Here is a 17523-nt window from a genome sequence, read left to right as displayed (position 1 = left end):
CTGTTCCCTAAATATTAAGAATCATCTATGTTCACGCCTCCTATCAGACTAACCAGTCTATTCGCTATTAGCGCCTTGATACCCCTCCGGGAGGATTGTAGTGCTCTACAAATAAATAAATAAAATAAATAATTTCCCCTCTTGATGACCAGTTCATTGCATTTCTTCTGCCTTAATTCTGACTTAAGACAAACTTAAGACAAAATCCTAACTTCTGTGAATACCAAAAGCAGTAAGTTCATTCTGTGAATGCCAAAAGTAGTAAGTGCATTCTGTGAATACCAAAATAGTAGTAAGTTTAGGATTGAGTCTTAAGTTTATTCTGTGAATCGGGCCCACCATCTTGTCAGATCTCCTTGAGTGCCAGGTCACGTCAGGGGTTTCACTCTAGAAATTCAAGTCCAGACTCAATGGGGCCGATTCACAAAAGCATTTATGAGAATGGGAAGTAGACCCCAAAGTATTCTACCCAGGACTGGTCTATCAAGATTTGCCCATTTGCGCGAAATGGACGGTGCAAGGATTTGTGCCGCTTTGGTAATATTGACGTTTTGCCGTTCTGTTACCTGCACCATATTTGCTGTTTCTAAAGGCAACTTGGAGCCTTTTACCCGGAACATATTTTCTGATGTGGCCCCAGGCAGCTGCCTAGTACCTCCTTGACATAGAATGAATGAGCCCTACACATGCTAATCTCATGTTTAAAGTACATCCCGCAAAGCAATCACCGTCAAAAAAATTTAATAATTGAGTCGGTGGTTGCTAGAAAACATAAATGGTTTTCTGTATATTGTGAAATGTCATAAGCTAGGATTTACTGTTGAAGAAAGGAGGGAAATATTTCTGCACTGTTATGAGAAATAGAGTTTGCGGGTTTACCGCAGTGCTCTGAGACCTCGCCTGCTGCAGCATGAATAGTAATTGGCCCCTGGACAGGGGAGCTCTCAACAAGGCTCCGGGACATGCAAATCCCCACACAGGCGCCTAGTAAATCATGCTGCTTCGCTTGTTATAAAGCTGTGCCCCGAAGAGTACGAAAATGAAACATTCACCGTCAATTTACACGAGCATCACCCACCGTTTAGAAAGTTCCGATCGAGGTTTTTCTTTCGCACAAACCAAGGGGGATGTGTACAAGGAAATAGCATGGCGCTGCACACAATTTAGAAGCACCGCAGTTTGTCATTTACAAAACGCAGGGATGTACTATATTTACAAGAATATGGCGCACCTCTCTATTTTCCCTACTGCTGGCGCTAAAACAAGCTACCTTGCGCCAACACAGACACCCTTGTGCCATAGTGATAGGGAGTCTGTGTTGCAGAAATGGTCATTTATGCGCAGCAAGGGATGCCTTCCTGATCATAAACAATCTTTAAAGGTGATTTGCTTTTTCAATGTGTGCTGCAGCAGCACACATAGAGCAAAAGCAAGGAGAAATAAAAGCATTCCTCCTTGTTGCGCTAATCTAACGCCTGCTAATAGGGGCTTTTTTGGCACTGCCTCAGATTTGCACATCCGGGGCAGCGTCAGAAAGCAATGGGTGTTGCGGTGGATCGCCCACAGCAACACCCATTGCAAGCCCCTTTCACGCAGAAAACTGCGTGAAAGGGTACCATATTTGCAAAGCAGCGTTAAGGCACACAAAGTGGTTTAATGCCTCTTTGTAAATATGGTGCAGGGCATTGCGCCACCGGAATGTTGGAAAAAGGGACGTTCTTATGTCACAATGCCCTTGTAAATATGCCCCCAAAAGTTTACGCCTCAGTGGCTAATTCTCAGTCAGGTGGAGCAAAATTATCTCCTCGAATATCACTGTGACGGATTCAAAGCTGGTAATTTTTTCCAGACCTGTGTTCTCTGGGTATGATGTGTAATACATACATCATGTTCGAGAAGCTGTTTTTGTTCGTACTGCACAATGAAATGGATTTTTTTTTTTAAATTAAATAATGTTTACATTTTTGGGCATTTCAAGAAATACATAGGAGATAAGTGAGCACACGCTGAGTTTGAGCATGGCAGGCTGAGTGCCACAAGAGCACTGGCATTTGTCTTCCCCTCTGGAGTATCAGTAACACCAGGGTGTGAAGCATACAAGTGGATTACAGGGGGTACCCTGAAACTAACCTCAGAAATGTGGTATTAAGAGGGAATCAGGAACACCACCCCTGATTTCTCCAGTAATTTCCCATTTCCCTGCGGAGTTTCACTCAATGCTTTAATCTGCTTTCAGTAATCAAAATGTCTGGGTAAAATGCACCAGTTCCACAGATCTGGAATTTTTTGATAGGGATGATGGTAAATGGTCAAAATATTGATTCCAAAATATAGACTAACCTAAATATCGACTCCAAAATATAGAATGGACAAAATATCGAATGGACAGAATATAGACTTCAAAAATATCGTTTTGAAGGTAAGTAATGTAATATCAATTTTAAACATATAGACAGTCAAAATATCAAAGTACATAATATAGTTTATTACAAATATCGAATTTTTAATAATATCGAAACTTTTTAAGTGTTTTGTATGTTAGTATATGTGTGAAAAGTGTATATATTTTTGTAATTTATTTTAAGTAATTAATGTTATGTTATTTAATGTTTGCGTAATTTTATTCTGTAGCGGGTTGTGGGTTTATAGAGGAATAGGGTGGGAAGTAATTTAATTATAATTAATTAAATATGTTAATTAATTAATTGGTATTGATTTAGAATAAATTGTTAATTAATTTTTAATTGGTAATTAATGAATTCTTATTTGATAATAAATTTTTATTAATTGATTAATTGATAATTATGTGAATTAAATTAATTTATTTTCTGTAGCGGGTTGTGGGTTTATAGGGGAATAGGGTGGGAAGTAATTTAATTATAAATAATTAAATATGTTAATTAATTAATTGGTATTTATTTAGAATACATTGTTAATTAATTTTTAATTGATAATTAATTAGTTCTTAATTGATAATTAATTTTTTATTAATTGATTAATTGATAATAATTTGAATTATATTAATTTATTTTCACTAGAGTGGGAATAGTAAAATGTACCCCTATGCTATCCAACGCTTTCCCTACTGTTGCACTCTCTGGAGTGGGAATAGTAATTTTTACCCCTACGCTATCCAACGCTTTCCCTACTGTTGCACTCTCTGGAGTGGGAATAGTAATTTTTACCCCTACACTATCCAACGCTTTCCTTACTGTTGCACTCTCTGGAGTGGGAATAGTAATTTTTACCCCTACGCTATCCAACGCTTTCCCTTCTGTTGCGTTATCTGGAGTGGGAATAGTAATTTCTACCCCTACGCTATCCAATGCTTTCCCTACTGTTGCACTTTCTGGAGTGGGAATAGTAATTTTTACCCCTACGCTATCCAACGCTTTCCCTACTGTTGCCCCCTCTGGAGTGGGAATGGTAATTGTTACCCCTACGCTATTCAATGCTTTCCCTACTGTTGCACTAACTGGAGTGGGAATAGTAATTTTTACCCCTACGCTATCCAACGCTTTCCCTACTGTTGCCCCCTCTGGAGTGGGAATAGTAATTTTTACCCCTACGCTATCCAACGCTTTCCCTACTGTTGCACTCTCTGGAGTGGGAATGGTAATTTTTACCCCTACACTATCCAACGCTTTCCCTGCTGTTGCACTCTCTGGAGTGGGAATAGTAATTTTTATCCCTACGCTATCCAACGCTTTCCCTACTGTTGCCCCCTCTGGAGTTGGAATAGTAATTTTTACCCCTACGCTATCCAACGCTTTCCCTACTGTTGCACTCTCTGAAGTGGGAATAGTAATTTTTACCCCTACGCTATCCAATGCTTTCCCTACTGTTGCACTCTCTGGAGTGGGAATAGTAATTTTTACCCCTACGCTATCCAACGCTTTCCCTACTGTTGCACACTTTGGAGTAGGAATAGTAAGTTTTACCCCTACGCTATCCAAAGCTTTCCCTACTGTTGCACTCTCTGGAGTGGGAATAGTGATTTTTACCCCTACGCTATCCTACGGTAATAATATTGTGTATTTTTTATTAATATTATGTTAATATATATATATGTTTTAACAGATATGATTGTATGTTTATTTTATAAGTTAAATTAGTTATTTAATAATTTTAAGGTAATTTAAGTATTTTTAAGTATATTTTAGCTATTTATTTTTAATATTTTCTAAATTTTACATTATTTTTAAGAAATTCGATATTTTTACAAAGTATATATATATAAACGATATTTTGGGTTCGATATTTTGGTACTTACCTGTTTGTAGATAGGAATTCGATATTTTGTCTGTTGATATTTTGGAATCTATATTTTGGGTAGTCTATATTTTGTCCCTCAATATTTAGTCAGTGATCCAGGGCTGACGACTTACATTAATAAGTCCATCAGAATCATGCGTGTATGTGTCACAAGGGTCTATAATATGACAACGTAAAAGTGGTAAATCCTTCTTTGTAATGAAAACATTTTTATTTTTCAACTTTTTGGCTATATGAAAAGTTGCTCACTTGGGCTAGCCTGCCTTTGAGCCCCTAGATCTGCAAGTAATGTGATGCTTTTGCAAGGGTCCCGGGGCAGGCAAAAATAAGTGGCCACAACTCTCATCGCCTCTGGAGGACCGTTACATGCAGAGAGAAAGGGGCCAGTGCCATTGTTAACCTTGGTTTGTGTGTCTGCTGCACTGATTTTCAAAACTAATAACCTTGATCAGCCACAGACATAGAAGTCAGGCTACTGTTCGCCACACCAACGTGTATATACCTTGGGCCTCATTTATGAGGCCGAGCGTGAGTTTTGCGCTTCCGATGCGTCACTTTTTGTGACGCATCGGCGGCATAAAACATGCGTTGTGTTGCGCACTATTTACAAATAGGTCACTTTGTAAACCCCTGCGCTACATTTTACCTGCGTCAGGTATAATGTATGCAAAGGGGGCGTTCACACGCAAAAAGCCTCGTAATAGTGACGCAGTGAAATCTATGAGATTTCACTGCGTCACTTTTAGGTGCGTCAAAATCATGCGTCTGCCTCACAGCAGGCGTAAGACTGATGCAAGCCCTTTCACATGGGGCTTTCCCCATGTGAAAGGACGCATTGCTGGAGTTGCGTCACTTTTGTGACACACCCCAGCAATGCGTGACTTTTGTGCTTACAGATACGTCAGAAATACTGACGTATCTGTAACTCCTTGCGACATGATGCGTCATATTATAAATATGACGCATCAATCATGTCGCAGGGAGAGCGCAGTGAAAAGTGACGCATCGCTGTTTTCACGCAGCGATGCGTCACTTTTCATAAATAAGGCCCCAGGAATTCAATGACAACACTCAACAACATTGAAGGACCACATCTTACACTGTAAAATAGTCTGATATTGCAATTTCGAGGGTCTGATGACATCCATGATGTTTATAATATCTCCCCTTGATAATTTTGACCATTGTGTTGACTTGCTTTTGTGGATTGGCCTGAAGGCTGAAATGACCTGGTTAACTAAAAAAAAAAAAAAATCACAAATAAATAAATAAATTATTAATACCTATAAGTTGTGATACTGGGAAGATAAGGATGGTGTTTGCACCGCCCAATCTTGTTGCAAATTGTAATTAATCCCCACTTTGTCTACGTGGATGGACCTTGATCTTGAACTGAGGCTTTAAATCATACATTCAGCAGCATATCAATGACAGTGAAGTGGATTTTGTTCCGCAATAATGAGAGAGGAGAACATTTGCAAACCATTAAGGTTTATTAGTAACGTTACAATCGTAAATGCATTCTGAGATCGAATCATAATTAATCATAATTCAATGGAATCTCACAGAACTCTGAGGAATCTCGCAGTGTTTTAGCAGTAAAACTCCACAAGTTCTTCCCAACCCTACTGCAAATGTGGATAGGAGCAAGTCTAACGAACTAAAGTCAGTTTCACACAGTTAAATCATGAAATTATGTCTAAGAGATACCTTGCACAGGCTCTCACATTAGAAGAATCAATCAAAACTAAACATTCAGGATGTCAACCCATTTCACATGACTAAGGCAGCAGACAGCTCCAGTTCTCATGGCCTTCGGATATATCAGACAAAGGGAGGACTTCTTCCCCTCTGACTCTTTTCTTTCACTGGTGCAGAAAGCTAACATTCAAATAATCAAGTTGCAAGCAGCGACCTTCAGACTAATGAGATCCCAGCAACTGTTGGCACCTGGAAGGAGAGAAAGATTACACACAGCAAGCAAAAGTACAACATTTCATTACAATGGAGTCATTCATTCCACGGCCTACCATGACTCACTCTATATTATTGTGCATATATACTAGAACTATAGTTAATTGTTTATCAAAAAAACTCACTCATTATAGGCAATCTAAATATGGAATATCATGGGCATATATGTAATCACTAATTACGCATGTTAGATATTAGCATGTTATTAAAAGCAAATGAAAAAATAGTGATGTTGTGTCACCACTAATACAACAGACTAGTGAGGATTTATAGTAATTTTCCGGGAAAAGAACTATTCTCCTCAGAAGTGCTGCTACAATCCCATTAAAGAGCAGTATTTCCGAAAGGGAGTGGTGGTACTGCCCATTACACGTGCAGTAGTCCCTATAGGATGTGCTCTCATATGCATTCATCCATATGTCTAATACCAAGTGAGGGGTTCGGTATAACTCTGCAAGCAGGAGGACACTGTTCCCAACATTGCTCTATGTGTTGTTGTCAGAACACGTTTTATGGCTGGCTTGATGGCGCCGCTGTGGCTTTACCTTATGTGTGTGTACAAAAGACAGAGCCACCCAATTATCCCTCGAGGACTGGGTATAATAATGACCAATCTACATAAATGTCCCCTAAGGAATTATTTCTCAATTCTTTACTATTTATAAACAGTCACATGAAGTGAACATATGTTAAACAACACATGGGATATATCTCAATTCTTATTTATTCAGATCAAGATTTAGTTATGGCAACGACAATACTACTGACATTTCAATTTCTATTGTGAGCAGTATATAACATCTTTTGCTTTCTTTGCATGGACAGATAATATACCATACAACACACAATTTCAGTTAAGTATATAGCTGTTTTCAAACTGACACAAAGGTTCACTTGTAAGCAAATCGATGTTAGAAGCGTCGACGTTTCGGTCCACTATGGTGAAAACATTCCCCAGGACCATCCTCAGGACGAAAAAATGTTGCACATTCCTAATTACAATGTAGAATAAAGACAAACAATGAACAAATTTTAATATTATCCCTGCACAAAGTATCGTCTGCTCACCTCTAAAGACCCTCAAGGGGTGAAACCACAAACAAGGAATTTAGCCCTGTAACACCGTGTGAATCAGCACAATATGTTTAAACCCAAAAAGTGACTAATAATTACAAACAAATTATGAACAAATTGTAGCAGGCCACCAAACAATTGATTTAAGGGCTAACCTAATACTTTCCGCCGGAAGTATATGTTTAATCAAATGGACCTCAATGTCCAAAGAATCTAAAAATGTATAAAAAGGAAAAAGCCGCCTATTAATTACAAAAAAGCTTTTTCACACGTTAAAAAGGTATAACAACCACCACCTAGATAACGTACTCACTCGGAGCTGGTGTCCACAATAGTTGAACCTGCACAATGAAACCATAAATAAAGATTTATTGACTCTGCTCTAATATAACTATATCACAAACGCAGTCAGGAGACCCAATGTAGGGAGAGGACTTACGTGCTCAGAACGGAAAATTCACTTCTGAAAACATAAAGTGCAATAACATATAATTAATGCTAGAGCTCGAGACTTCACATAATATTATCGCTTCTACGTTGCATCAATGAAAAGTAAATACAACTTACTATCCGGGGCTCTGTGTCTTTACTGTACACCTATGAACAGAGGACACATGTCAATGACCCTGGATACGAGTAAATCCCACAAATTAACTGCAACCAGTTTCCAAACTGATGCGAAGTGAAAACTTACTAGAGTAAGGAAGCAAACGCTGCCCTCAACGACCGACCGGTAATCCTCGTCTTACCAGAAGTCGAGAAAACGCCGTTACTTGAAACCACTGGAAATGACGTCAGACCGGGTACTAGAATCGCGGACATCTTTGAGTGTCAAACTAAACCAGAGACGATATACCTATTATTTAGTTTTAATGGGAAACGGAATTCTTCTAGAATGTCAAACCAAATCAATGGACATTTGTAATTGGCAATGTAAGACCCTATAGATTAAACAGAATTACAAAAAGATACTCCAAACAATGGGACTAAATGTATGTCGCAATTACAGAGTTGCCAGGGTATGCCATTCAATAAGAGAATTTAGCCCTTTTGTTACAGTATCACAGGACCAAATCCACCTGTTTTCTTTTAAAGTGAGCAGCCGGTCCACATTACAAACCATTGCATATCCGAAGGTTGATGTGATTTTAGTTGGTAATGTTCCACCAATGGAGCAGTAATTACATTGCATCTTATGCGGGATTGGTGCTGTAAGATACGTTTTTTGACCTCCTGTGTAGTTTTCCCAATGTAATTTAATCCGCATGGACAGCGAAGACAATAAATAACATTTTTGGTGTGACAATTTGAGTGATGATACAGCTTAATTCTTTTGTCATTTATAACACAATCCTTTGTTACACATGTCGTAGCACAGGCAGCACAATTCCCACACGGATAGTGACCGGTGACAGGGGCTAAACCCCATTGTGTTTGAATGGTGCTTGGTGGGGGTTCTTTGTACGCTTTGACTGAGTAGTCTCTTAAATTCCTCCCTCTCTTGAACGCAAAACGTGGTTGGACTGAGAAGGGTTCCATCGTGTTGATCAGATGCCAGTTCTGTCTGATAATCTTTTTGATTTGATTAGATTCAGATCCGAATGTCATCACACACGTAATAGATTGAGAAAGTGTGGTGTTAGATCTGGATGTATTATTTTTAGTCAGAAGAGCACCACGGTCATAGTACCATTTACCTTATGTGAGCAACGGAAAAATAACTTTTAGAAGTACTACTGAGAGAGGGGCTTAGGTTCCATCCACAAATTGATTGTCTTGAGTTGTATTTTTCATTGGGCAAAAGTTGTGTGCTTCCACTGAAAAGGAGTGCTTGCATTGCCTCTTTTACCCTGTGGAAAATATTATGCTCATTACAACAGTACTGAGTTGGTTATGGTGGCATGTCAGAGATCAAAGCTTGAGCTGTTTATTTGTGAAACCTTATGATAAGGGCAGTAACTGACTTATTTATTGTCAAAGTCAATAGGCATTTAAGGGTGGTTTGTTGTTACTCTGTTTAAAAGCCTGCAGAGAGATAACCTTGCAGATTACTGTCGAAGCCAAAGGGTGTGTAGTTGGTTGCCCCTTCGGACAAACCTTTGTGATCGAAGATTTGCACTCTGATATTTCTTGTCCTTCCTAGACCGAGATAGTATTTTTCTTTGCCAGCTGACATTTGTTATGTATTTCTAAATGTTTGGCTATGCCTTTCATTTCTTTCCTCCTCCTCTTTTCATTTTCATTTTTTAGCGTACTAATACTCCTGGGACAGTGCTAACAGGCCATTTGCTTGCTGCACATTTAATCTGCAGTGAGCCGAATCTCACGCTGCCACAACCTCTGAGCCAGGAGACCTTCATAAAAATGGCCTTGTCCTCAGTGTGTCATTGCTTTACTTTTCCAAAGTGGCCAACATGTTGATTCTATAATTGGTGGCCATGGTGAAATTTGTAACAATTATACACTATGCACAATAGCATTGCAAGCAGACCACCCACTGCTATGTCTAACTTTATTTGCTTTTTAAAGCATATGCCCACTATGCATATGTTGCATATGTTGTACTTACTGAGTGCCTAAACTCATCAATGACAAGAAGCATTTTAATTTCTTAGCTACACCTGTTGACATTGCCAGTGCTTGTTCCTTTCCAGCACTATAAATAGGGCCTGCATTCACTCTAAACACAGAAAAGTGCTTTAGGAAAGAAACATTCACTGTTGCCTTCTACACACCACACAATATCTGTAATAATAAAGTCCGCTCCAGGGACTTGAGACTGTACCTTTTCTATCTCTTGACACGCGGAAAACATGCTGGGACCACAAGCTGTTGAGGGTATTCCTGCCTTCCCATGAAAGCTGGCATCAAACAAATGCATTAGCCTTCTCCAGTGAATTGCTGTGCTTCGGGAGACATACGCCTCGCTTCCAGTCCCTCTGGAGAAGTAAAAACCAGAAACAAGGGCCACGTGCTAATATCCATCATCCTGTATCCTCAAGGGGACCAGCTGCATATTGCTGGCTCGCATCAAGATCCATAATGCTCATGTTTTACTGGCATCATAAAATTAAACTAGCAAAGGGTTCGGAATTACTTTTCCTTTCTTCTATATATTGCAAAAAGGAAAGCACAAAGACTTTGGATATCAGCTTTTGATTTTCCGTTAAAGCGCAGGGCATTGTCTACTCAACCACAAGCATTGCTCATAAAAGGAAGGATTACAATCTACTAACCCACAGGAAATGTTCCTCTGAAGCAATAGTGGCCCGATTTACAAACCTTTTTTTCCTCATAAGTGACGTGAATATTCACCAATAAATGCATTCAGTTGCGTGTAAAATTACACCAGTATGATGAATCGTGAGTGTAAGTAAATCTTACATGGGTGGGTAGCTGTTGGACCTGGCCCTTTTTGCGGAGTTATCTCAAAACTGTTTGCCTTTTGTCTCCTATTTCTCTGTTCTTGTTGGCTTTAGTACTCTGGACCCTTTACCACTGCTGCTCAGTGTTAAAGTGCATGTGCTCTCTGTGTAAATTATGATTCGGATTGGTTATACATGATTGGCATATTTGATTTACTGGTAAGTCCCTAGTAAAGTGCACTGTGTGGACCCAGGGTCTTTAAATCAAATGCTGCTAGTGGGTCTGCAGCACTGATTGTGCCACCCACACCTGTAGCAATTCAAATGTGTCTCAGACCTGCTTCTACAGTGTCTGCTCACACAGTTTTTAGTTGCCATGTCTTCCTGGAAAGTACACCCACTTGCCAGGCCCTACCCTCCCTTTTCTTACATGGATGTCACCCCTACGGTAGGCCCAAGGTACTCCATGGGTAGGGTGCAGTGTATATTAAAGGTAGGACATCTACTGTGTGTTTTACATTTCCTAATAGTGAAATACTGTGCATTTCATTTTTCACTATTACAAGGACAAGCTCTCCCATAGGCTATAATTGGAGCTGCCTTGTGACATTTTTCATGTGTAACTGTCAATTGTGAAAAGCAAGAGATTTGGGGTTTAGGCTCTCTGAACTCAGAATTAAATAACACACCTTTTAGTAAAGGTGGTTTTTAAATTGTGATTTTGAAAATGCCACTTGTAGCAAGTGGGTATTTTCTTATTTAACCATCCTGTGTGCCTTTGCCTGCTTATGGATTCGCTGTTTGGTTGTAGACTGACATGGACTGTTTGTGCATTCATTCCAAACACTCACAGAAAGGGATCTGGGATGTGCCCTGTATATTGTGGTAAATAAATAAATAATACCCTATTTTTGACTAGACTTATAGCATAACAGATAGCTCAATAAATAAGAGTCAAGATTCGAGGTAGTAGGAGTTTCTGCAGGTTTATTACAGCATAAGGACAGGGTCAGGACAACCTGCATAGGGTGACCCAGCAGAACAAAAGGATCCCAGCAGCTGCTGGGGCTGGGTCTGGGATGAGCGCGCTAACATTTAATAACAAAACATTGACTTATATACATAGCGCAAACACATAGCATTACATTGCAGTAGGCGTAACAGTGGGTGGAGTAGAAGGCGTGACGCGTAGCAGTCGCGAGAGATAACAGGAATAAGAGGTGTAACTGGGAGTTTACTTAGACATGTGATGCAGAACGTAACAGAATATGTCATGAATGGGCGGAAACATTGGAGGGGGCTACCTAAGGAGCCGGGACCTCTAATCTAATGGTGCGCGAAAACTGGCAATGACGTGTTACTAGGAGAAGCTGGGGGCTACGAACTCTGTGCTAGGAGCAGAGACTAGAGTCTGGAGGGTCGGAGCGACATGTACCTAAACCCTATCTGGTATCTAATGTTTAGGGAACATGTTGATATAAACTAGAAGTCATGAGGGGAGAGGCTAACTTGATTCTAAGACTGGACCATGCATTATTCTACATGTAGTGCGTGAAGAATATTAAATGACTATTAAATACAGTACTTCTCTAACATGGAGACGAGAAGGCTAGACAATGACGGAAACTATTGATGCAGTTCAGTAGCTTAGGAATGCAGAGGAGGAGGACTGAACTGATAGCAGGAACTATAACATACTTTTGGCAGACTCAGAGGCAGAGCCGGGGTGCACCGGGCACTGCAAGGCAGGAAGTAAGTGAAGGGTCGAGGATACAGGTGGGGGCTGTATCGCTCCTTAGCGAGGCTTTCAGGAGACAGGAGCTGAATCTGTGGTCCGGGCCCTTTTGAGGCCTGGAAACGGAGACTTTATAATTGAATAACGTGCACACTGAGAAACGTGGCAACATTACTTACATAGGCCTGATATTCGTAGTATTCACGAGGACTGGAAACTAACATATTAGAGGTGGACACAACTGTAATTGCGTCTTTAATCAGAAATGGGGAATAACATATGCATATTGATCATGCACACATAACACATGATGGATGAGGCGTAGGGACACAGAACATGGCAAAATTTACTTTTCCACATTCCCTCCTTGTCACTACGTTTCCATCAGGAAACATCAATATTCATGATACCGTCTATCATTTCATACAGTACCATTTGCTCGTCTCGAATTGTCTTGGAACGGGATTTAGAACGGGGCTTGGAACTGGGAATACAAGAGGTAGCACACATGCTGCAAATCGCAGGGCCACATTGTATACAGAGGCAGCAGCTAAATATGATCGCTACTGCAATACCTAGAAAGGACAGGACTTTCCAACCCCATGCGGAAATTATATTCCAGAACCAACCGGACCATGTCCAGGTGCCTGGATCTTGGTGTAACAGATGGGCAATTTTATGGAGTCTGGTTATAGCTGAATAAACAGACGGCGCGTTATTTGGAATGAAAATACAACAACTGGATCCGAGAACTCTACAGGCCCCGCCTCTATCGGCCAGTATGACGTCAAGGACGAGACGATTCTGTAAAACGACAATTCTCATAAAGGATTGTTCTTCAGTTAAGTTACCTAGAGCGGAGGCTGTCTCATCTACTACTGCTTCAAGGGTTCTTGTTAACCTACGGATTAGCTTACTATTTACAACTGTACCTAAATAAGGGAAAACACCTTTATCTATATCAATGAATTGCTCTGCGGCGGTTTCAGTATAATCGACAATCGGGAGATTTCTCTTGTGTCTAGTGTGTACTAAGAAAGAATTCCTATGATAATCAGGTGGGGCTAGGAAAACAGGTGGCAGTAGGAAAGCAATTCAACAGGTTCCCTCCCAATCGAGGGGCAGACGGACATATGCAGTTTGACCACAAATAAAATAAGAATGACGTGAAGCTTTGAAAATAGATTTCCCACTGTCACTATACTGGATAACAGTAGTACATTCACTATGACCTATATGTACAGAACCATAACTACGGACACATAATTCGCCTTTGACTGGTAGTACTGAAATAGCGGGTGAGTCTGGAGTAGTATCAGACTGAACATTCAGAACCATGAAATTCGACGAATAATTTCCTAAATTATATACTTCATTTTCTAAATCTGAACCTGTTCTGTGGGGGAAACCTTGCTTTTCTGGGAAACATGTACTGTTAAGAAAAGACATATCTGTTGAGGATGACGTTAACGTGGACCATGCTCCACACGAACCATTGTGTGAGAATGGATAAGGAAAGAGTGGCAGAACTCCCTTCGGTGTCTGGAAAGGGGGGAGTCGACCACACACCCAACAATTAGTGGCATTGCTGGTCTGGTGTGAGTAATGTAACATACGGATAAATGTGTTATTACGCATAGCGAGGCGGTATGAATATTCGTGAGGAGGCAGATCACTAAACGTGTGCTCTACTGTAGCATGAGCAGACATATTTACATGAGGAACTGAAAAACACAGGAAAAGTGCGTAGCTGGTGCAGGAAATCATTATGCTGAGAAATAATATGAAACTCAGAAAAACGATACATTTGATTGAACTTTGACTGGCTCTCTCACTATGGGGGTCTATTTTATACATGTCAGAAACAGTCTAACCGTTTCACCTAGGGGAGGACTTATACAATCAAACTGGCTGACTTATTAGACCTGAGCTTTAACTTATACTCCTGTTGCGGAGTTTTCTCTAACAAGGGAGGGGTTGTAATAATGTCTTGTGCGGGACAGTCCTTTAAAACAATGTTCTGGCAATCCTTCGAATCCTGGGAAATGTTCTTGGAAATGTTCTTGGAAATGTTTTTGAAGACTGGTTTCGGTCCTTTGAAAAGTTTTACATGAGAAAGGTGGACCCACCCCTTCCTGCCTTCCAACTTGACGGCAGTTCGGGTGGTCAAGAGGACCTGACGTGGCTCCTTCCAACGTGGCTCCAGCGGACTTGATCTGTCGAAATTTCTGATCATCACAAGGGAGCCTGGAACGATCTCGTGCGGTGCCACCTCGGTATTGTCTGGAAATGCGGCGGCAACCTGTGAACGACATGAGTTGAGGGCAGACATCAAGGAAGCTAGGTAATCTGTCAGCATATTACATGAAACATCGGTAATACTTCGGGGTCTAGGAGTACCCCACATGTTAGGGGGGCGGCCGAAAACGACCTCATACGGGGACAGACCTGATCTGGAATGTGCGACCATACGCATGTAAAACAGAGCGACTGGCAAAGCTACTAACCAGTCCACACCCTTGTCTTTACAGACTTTTGCTATACGGATTTTCAGAGTCTGATTATGCCTTTCGACTAGTCCAGCTGCTTCTGGATGGCGTACACAATGGAACTTCCACTGGTACCCTAACAACAGGGAAACATGTTTCATGAGTTCGGATGAGAATGGCTGGCCGTTATCAGAATATACGACTCTAGGGAGTCAATATCTAGGGAAGAATTCACGAACCAACTGCTTGGCAGTGGTCGCGGCTGTGTAATCTGGGACTGGATATGCTTCTGTCCATCTGGACAAAGCGCATACAACTACAAGGACATACTTGAAACCTCGACATCGCTCCATTTGAATATAATCCATCTGGAGGACCTCAAAAGGGTGGTCAGGGGGCTGGAAACCACCTTGTTCCACCGGGACACTTTTACCTGGATTAAACTGACAACATATCATACAGGTACGGACTTTCTGCTTGGCTGCAGCTCGTAAATGCTTGTTGAACCAAATGTTCTGGATACTGTCTAACATAGCTTTTTCTCCTAAATGTGCTGGACTATGTGCGGTATTGATAATGACTTGAACCATAGAATCGGGGAGAAACCATGTGGCTCTACCCTTCGTTAACCATCCTTGATCTGTCTGGATCCCTCCTTGTACAGACCATTTCTTGATTTCATCGGGAGTAGCATGTGACTGGATATCTATGACATCTTGAGTAGGGTCCTTAACTGTCATGCATGTAGTCAGATCTGGAGTATGTGTCTGATTAACTGGAATGTCTGGAGTCTGTGCTGTAAGCTTGGCTGTGCGGTCTGCTAAATCATTACCTTGGGAAATAATGTCTGTAACTTTCGTATGTGCTTTGCACTTCATGATAGCAATAGATGTCGGTAAATGTATGGCATCTAACAGGGCTTGAATAAGGAGACCATGCTGAATCTTGGTTCCATGAGAAGTCATAAAACCTCTCTCCTGCCAGAGCACTCCGAAGTCGTGTACAACTCCGAATGCGTAACGTGAATCTGTGTAAACATTAACCTTCAGGTTTTTGGCATGTATACAGGCTTGTGTCAGAGCGACTAGCTCTGCTGCTTGAGCGGACAGAGTATCAATACGGTGTGTTTCAATAACTTCAGTGTCAGTAGTCACTGCATACGCGGCGACTAGTTCTCCTGTACTAGTTCTCATACATGAACCATCCACATAAAGTGTCAGGTCAGGATCTGGTAACGGAATATCTGTCAGGTCTTGTCTTGGCTTTGTCGTAATGTTAACTACTTCCACACAATCATGTGGGTCTGGATTTGAATTAACTGATGGTAACAGTGTAGCGGGATTCAGAACGTTGCAGCGTCTAATTTCTATGTGTGGCTGGAACAGTGTCAATTCATAACCTGTTAAACGTGCAATTGTCAAGTGCTGAGTTTGTGTTCGGTTTAAAAGAACTTCTACTGAATGTGGGACCTGTACTGTCAGGGAATGTCCTAAAACTATAGAATCACTTTGTCTGATAGCTAGTGCTGTGGCTGCAACTGACTTGAGGCACGCAGGCAACGCCTGGGCGACTGGATCTAATGTGCTCGAAAAATAAGCACAGGGCTTGTATTGACCTGCTTGATCTTGTGTGAGAACAGATAATGCTGTACCTTTGCGTTCTGTAACGAAAAGTGTAAAAGGCTTACTGTAGTTCGGTGTAGCTAGAACTGGAGCTTGACATAGGGCTTTCTTTAACTCGTTGAAACTAAGTGTATGGTCAGATGTCCAAGGGAGGACAGTCGATACGGCTGCCTCCTGTGTCGTTAACTGTATCAGTGGCTTGGCTAGGAATGCATACTGGGGAATCCATTGTCTACAATAAGAAGTAAGGCCGATAAAGGCACGTACCTCCTTCTGGGTTCTGGGCCGGGGAAGACTCGCTATTAACTGGATACGGTCGGGTGTCAACTGCCTACCCCTCTTGGACAGCAAGTGTCCTAAGTATACCACTTGCTGGACACAGAATTGAAGCTTCGAAGGTGACACCTTGTGCCCCATCTCGGCAAGAAAATACAGAACTGTAAGTGATGCACGCTCGCAGTCACGTTCAGAACGGGCTGTGATCAGTAGATCATCGACATACTGGAGCAGGGCAGTGTCAGTTGGCATGTGAATGTTGTCTAGTTGTCTCTTGAGTGCTTGACTGTAAATACTAGGGCTTTCTGTGAAACCTTGAGGAGCGCGTGTAAACATATAGCTCCTTCCATTTAAACAAAATCCGAAAAGAAACTGGCTGTCTGGATGAATTGGAACACTAAAAAATGCATTTTTGAGGTCAATAACAGTGAAAAACATGGCTTCGGAATCAATAGCAGTTAACAGGGAAGAAATGTCTGGGACAACTGGGTACTGAGGAATAATACATTTATTAAGCTCTCGTAAATCAATCACTAATCGATATACTGGGGGTGCATTTGGATCAGTACGTTTCATGACTGGAATGATCGGAGAATTGCATACATTGGAGTCAGTTTCTACAACTACTCCTTGAGCCATGAGCTCGTCAATAATTTTGGATAAGGCTGTTACAGCCTCAGGTGGCAATCTGTACTGCCTGATTCGTGGTAACA

This window comes from Lissotriton helveticus, chromosome 9, assembly GCF_964261635.1.
Source record: "Lissotriton helveticus chromosome 9, aLisHel1.1, whole genome shotgun sequence".
In the NCBI taxonomy this organism is placed as follows: domain Eukaryota; kingdom Metazoa; phylum Chordata; class Amphibia; order Caudata; family Salamandridae; genus Lissotriton; species Lissotriton helveticus.
The sequence above is the reverse complement of the archived record's forward strand: the minus strand, read 5'-3'. Positions refer to the sequence as shown.